The following is a 5,785-nucleotide window of genomic DNA, read 5'->3' on the forward strand; positions in this document are numbered from 1 at the left end:
ATATTCTCCACAAAGACAACAAGTCTGGGTGTGGGGAATGAGTTCTGTGAACTGCATTGTAATTCATTATAGTATTACAATAACAGTTGAAGATTTACAATAAAAAATAAAACAAAAGAATGAGTAGTATAGGGTTAACAATTGCTATGAATGATAATAATTGGAAAGATAACCAACTTTTCGAAAGAAATCTTTTATAATCAAAGGTATGGATTTTCAACATCTGTTTCTTATTCTCCAAACATAAAAATTGTTGGCTCTTATAAAGCTGAATGCTGCCACCTTCTTGAGTTCATTTCTCAAAATTATTAGAAAAACTCATCAACAATCATGGAAGGTCGTACCGTTCTTTTCATTTCACTGGTTCTTTGCTCTCTACTGGTATGTTAAATTGAGTAAATTGTAATATTGTTATTATTATTGATTCTAATTTCAATACCCAATATGATGAGTAAAATTCAGCCTGGGTCTACACTGTTCATCACACATGTGAAGTTGATATTTTATCCAATTCGTTTGTTAAAACTATCCCTTGAAAAGTAAGTTAAAAATTCTCTTTTGAAATCTGGTTTCATTACTTTTTGAGAACTTCATGTAAATATTCCTGACGTTACTTTTTATTTATAGTAATTTTCAATTCTCTTGGCAGCAATCAGGTCTAAATGTTGTCTGTTATTTCAAACGTACAACATTCCTGTTGTTTAAGATTTAATAATATGTTGATAAGAATGATTCTATAGCTATATTTCTGAGCAAGCAAACATATGAAAGAAAAAATATAATATTTCTCCTCCCTACTATCTTAAGTTAAATTCCATTCTCTGGAACATAATACTAATGTAGTTGTTTTCTCTTCTTTGAGAGTAAAATGATAAGGCCACATTCTTCCCTTATTAACTTATTCCTAAAGCGGTCTTATGTAATGCATCACTTTAAGTGTCTAATATAGAATTATATATTGATTGAATTCTAGAATCTTGTTTCTTTTTGAACAGCAACCATGCTTCACAACTGTAAGTCAGAGTTTATACAGTCAACTTCACTCTGTAGAACTTCCTCAGTGAATATTTTCTGGCGTTGTTTCTGGGAGACCTGCTTATTCCACATACTGGGCTGAGTCTTTATATTTTTGTTGAACATCGGGGTGGCTCTTTGGAGTAAGTGATAACGCGCTGCTCTAATAATCAAGAGAACCCGAGTTCGAATCTCGACCGGGGCAAAAGTTTTTGACCACAGCACAATGACATAGATACGGCCACCCCGTCTTTCGGAGGAAACGACAAGTCGTCGGTCCGGACTACCTAAAAAGTAGCCCATATAGTCGTCATCTCTCATCATCATCCCTCTTACTCATTACCTACGCACAAGCCTAAGAGCTTATGTGGGCATCACCCTCAGTATTATTATTATTATTATATTTGTCTTGGTCATAAAATATGTGACATGTCGGATATTTGAAATTTTACACCTGAGCATACTATGTTCCTATTTTCTATCATAGTTTTATCTTGCTGGCATGAAATGCCTAATTTTTGTTTTCTCTCTTGTTGTGTTCATCACGGTATGAAAGTACTTTTCACCCTTGGAGTTATCAGGGAGAAAAATCAAATTTTGTTCTTGCAGGTTCAAATAAATTGTTCAATCTCTTGAAAGACACGGCTTGGTCTAGTAGCAGCATTGGCCTCCAAGCAATATCATCGGAAGTTCAGGATAAATGTAAGGAAATCATGAATAGATAAATTTGTCATCGATGGCAAGTGTTCAAGTTCCTTTGACTAGCAAAGGAGTAGATTATGTTGAGGTATATGCCTGTGACCTTTGCAATTTTAAAGCGACTTGAAAGACTTAAGAACTTTATTTGTTTAAATCACAAATGTTTAAAATTGAAATTGATCCATTATAAATAACTAGCTTACCCGGCGAACTTCGTACCACCAATAAGTCAATGTATCTCATGTCACACTTGACTTTATTATTTGGTGAATCATGAATTTTATCTGACAATCAATATTTTCATTTTCATTGCAATACGGACTTCATATGTGCTTAATCATGCAGCATTTATTATTCTGAAAACATATTCTTCTCAATCAATTGATAGTAATATCTATCAGTAAAGTATTAAATTAAAAGAAAAAAAATAGATAGGTTTAACCAGTGTTTCAAAGATGAATTTAATGTCTTCGACTTTGTAGCCTCATTCTCGTGCATGAGGTAGGTAGGTAGAGCAGTTCATAAAAAGAACACATAGTCAAGATATTTAATCTGTAGAACAACTGTTTGACGACTTTTGAAAAATATCATCGAATTTCACAATTTACACACAGGAAAAAGTACTCTGAAAACAATTCTATATACACATTTATACAGTAGTGTGATCGTAGTTTCAAATATGTTACTGCCAATCGTCATTATGTTATTCCCCTAAATTATTCTCCTTTAATTTAATTTAATTTATTTATTTTTTATTTAATTACAATATGGGCGCATACAGGGCAAGCCCCAAAAATTGCTCCCCAATCAAAACAATAGAAAATACATCAATGGGGCTTTAAGAATGGGGCTTACAGCTCAATGAGCAAGGAAAGTTGTGTGAGTGTACCACACCAGATTTTTTGTATAGGTCCTCCAAGGAACAATTATCCACAACTGGTACCAATCAACTACATTTACTTCAATTCCAAACTACCGTTTTTATACCAGTACACAATTTATCACAGGGTGACGTGTTTATTATAAAGCTGGTAACTTTAGATGCAAAATCATATTATCACAATATGATCTTGAATCATGATCATCTTTCCGTTCTTCGATAGCTGCTCGGCCGAAAATTTCGAAAACATAGGTCTGTAAAATAGAATTATAAAAAATAATTATTAGCCCCCCTATTAAAATTTCTGTTCAGAAACCTATTCACAATATTCACAAAGTTTCGTGCAGTTCTATCAAGTAGTTTCCGAGTATATAGGGAACAAACAATCAAACAGACATTCATATATATATATATATATATATATATATATATATATATATATATATATATATATATATATATATATATATATATATATTGCACTGGAATCATGCTAGTGCACCATCAACCATTCTGAAGACTTCATAATTTTCGAATATAAACGAAATAATAAATAGTGTAAACCGTAATCATGGAGAAAATATAGATTGGTTATCCTATGGTATAATTTTAAAATTTATAAGGCAAAACAGAGATACTTTTCCAGTACAGGCAACCTAATGATTGTCAGTAATAGGATCGCAGAATAGAGTTCTTATTATATCTTTATTCAATGATACAAAAGACACAATATTCATTAAAATGATTAAGGAAGGACCAACAGATTCAAATCTTGAACTTGATGATTGTTTTGGCTTCTTACTTCTTGGAATTGTATACAAATAAAGCTACTGGATTCTCAGATATCAGTATCAGAGTCCATTTTACTGGTTCAGTGAAATATTCTTTTCAAGAGCTCTAAATGGGACTAGTCCCGTTTTTGAACATAGAAGACAATATTCTTCCCTGATTTCTGATGGGACTAGTCCTATTTCAGAAGTCATGGGAACAATATTTTCCGGACACGGACTCTGATACTGATATGTGGGAATCTAGATTAATAGAACCTACAAGCAAAAACTCACTACAATTCACGTACGGTACGATAGCTGACTTATAAACAACATTTCCATATTCTTTGTTGCCATTAACGTTCATTTAACACTATCAATTTACTTCATGAAAACTATAGGCTAAATGTCATGTAAGTTGTCTATGTAAGCTGAATAAAAACTAAAAAACTCAAGTCCAAAGTCCGATTGAACCGAAAGTGCATCCGTTTGAAGTTGAATAGGTATTTACTAGTTATTTTACTGTTTTGTAAAATGATAAGTGCTCTTCATATTTCTGGTTTACTATGGATTACGTTATATGTCTGTATGTTTTATGGCTACATTATGGAGCATCAATGACAAATGATTTTTTCATCTGAGAATAACATATTGAATCAAAAATATTTATGGAATAAGAAAAATTCAGTCACTATTCAAGCATAATTCATCCAAAATATCAACATGGAAAAGACCTCATTTTTACCACGGTACTTCTAGGATGAAATGTTGTAATAATTGTGAAAAAGTTGTATTTGTGTACTTCTGATAAATTGGTTCCTCTAAAACCATATTAACTCGAAAAAATAATTTACTATCTGTTTTGTTGAAGACCTGTTTGAGTATTCTCTTACAAAATATTATTTAATCATCTATTTATTTAATCATTCAGAATAAATTACACAACTTACAGGAAAGTACCACAAGCTTATAAGTCTAAAACGGTTCCAATTCTAATTTATGCAACAGTCCAAATGTAGCTAGGTTATGTGTCACTCAACATTCATCAATTACATCACAATTCAAGACACACAATAATCATTTTCAAATTTAAAAAAAAATTCTAAATCAAATCAAATCATTCAAAATTGATTAGAGAATTTCAAACTTTGAAAAAAACTATAAAATTTTGAGACCGAAAAGACAAACACACTATTTAGAACATATTACAGCTGTGATATTGACTATTATGTAGCCGGTACATATACGGTACCGGGTATATGTTTGTCATGTACTGATATGTGAACGCTCATTAAAAAATCTGGTCTGGAGCACTCACACAACTTTCCTTGCCGTTATGAAAATTTATCACCTGACGCTAGAGTTTCCGCGCATCTCAAGTCTACTATTCAAAGATCCAAGCCAGCTGGTGACAGGACAATAAGGCTGGAGACACTCGAAGTTTGCTATCTCATCATAGTGGATGATTTAATGGAATCAACAGTTGCCAACAGTTTGTAATTGAAATAATAACATTTTCTCGAAATTCGAGCTTATTTTCAATTTTAGGTGAAAATGTTACTGAACATTGATTGAAGAGATTTTCATGCTTAATCTTTTCCACTTGGAATTTTTTGTTCAAATCGTATCTAAAGCCTGATCTAAGATCAAACTTTGCATAGATGGGGCGGATTTCCTGAAATTTTTACAGATATGGGACTTGTGGCAGTTGATAGAGCTTATCAATGACTATTTTAGGTATAAATTTGATCAAAATCGTTGGAACCGTTTTTGAGAAAATCGTGAAAACCCTGTTTTTGACAACATTTTCACCATTTTATCCGCCATCTTCAATTGCATCAGATCGAAATTGTCCTTATATTGTAAGGACCTCAAGTTCCAAATTTCAAGTCATTCCGTTTATTGGGAGATGAGATATCGTGTACACAGATGCACATACACTCATACACACACACACACACATACACACACACACACACACACACACACAACACACACACACACCACACACACACCACACACACACACACACACACACACACACACACACACACACATTTTGGACTCAGGAGACCTTGAAACGTTTAGAAATTTGGAAATTGGCGTACCTTAATTTTTTTCAGAAAGCAATACTTTCCTTACCTATGGTAATAGGGCAAGGAAAGTAAAAATGAGGGGGATTGTTGAGTTAGAAAGAGGAAAAAAATATCTTGTGGAAAAAAGAAAAAAAAAGAGAATAAAAATAGAGCAAGGTAATAGGGCAAGGAAAGTAAAAATACTTTCCCGTATATTGTATGTAACTTATTGATTATATTTGAGTTGAAGGTAATCATTTTCTAGCATTTGTGTTTTCTTTGCAGAACCTGAGTGCATCGAGATCGGGTGTGGAACATGACCTATCGGCACGCCAAGTGCCGAACCC

General features: G+C 32.8%; 1 long non-coding RNA gene across 1 annotated transcript; it reads left to right on the forward strand.

The window, feature by feature from the left end:
- Positions 1 to 285: 285 nt before the first annotated feature.
- Positions 286 to 5,785, forward strand: LOC120351821. The gene is made up of 3 exons (XR_005571561.1): positions 286 to 381; positions 1,624 to 1,716; positions 5,724 to 5,785. It is a non-coding gene; the product is annotated as an uncharacterized LOC120351821 (long non-coding RNA).

This window comes from Nilaparvata lugens, chromosome 6 (genome assembly GCF_014356525.2).
Source record: "Nilaparvata lugens isolate BPH chromosome 6, ASM1435652v1, whole genome shotgun sequence".
Taxonomy (NCBI): Eukaryota; Metazoa; Arthropoda; class Insecta; order Hemiptera; family Delphacidae; genus Nilaparvata; species Nilaparvata lugens.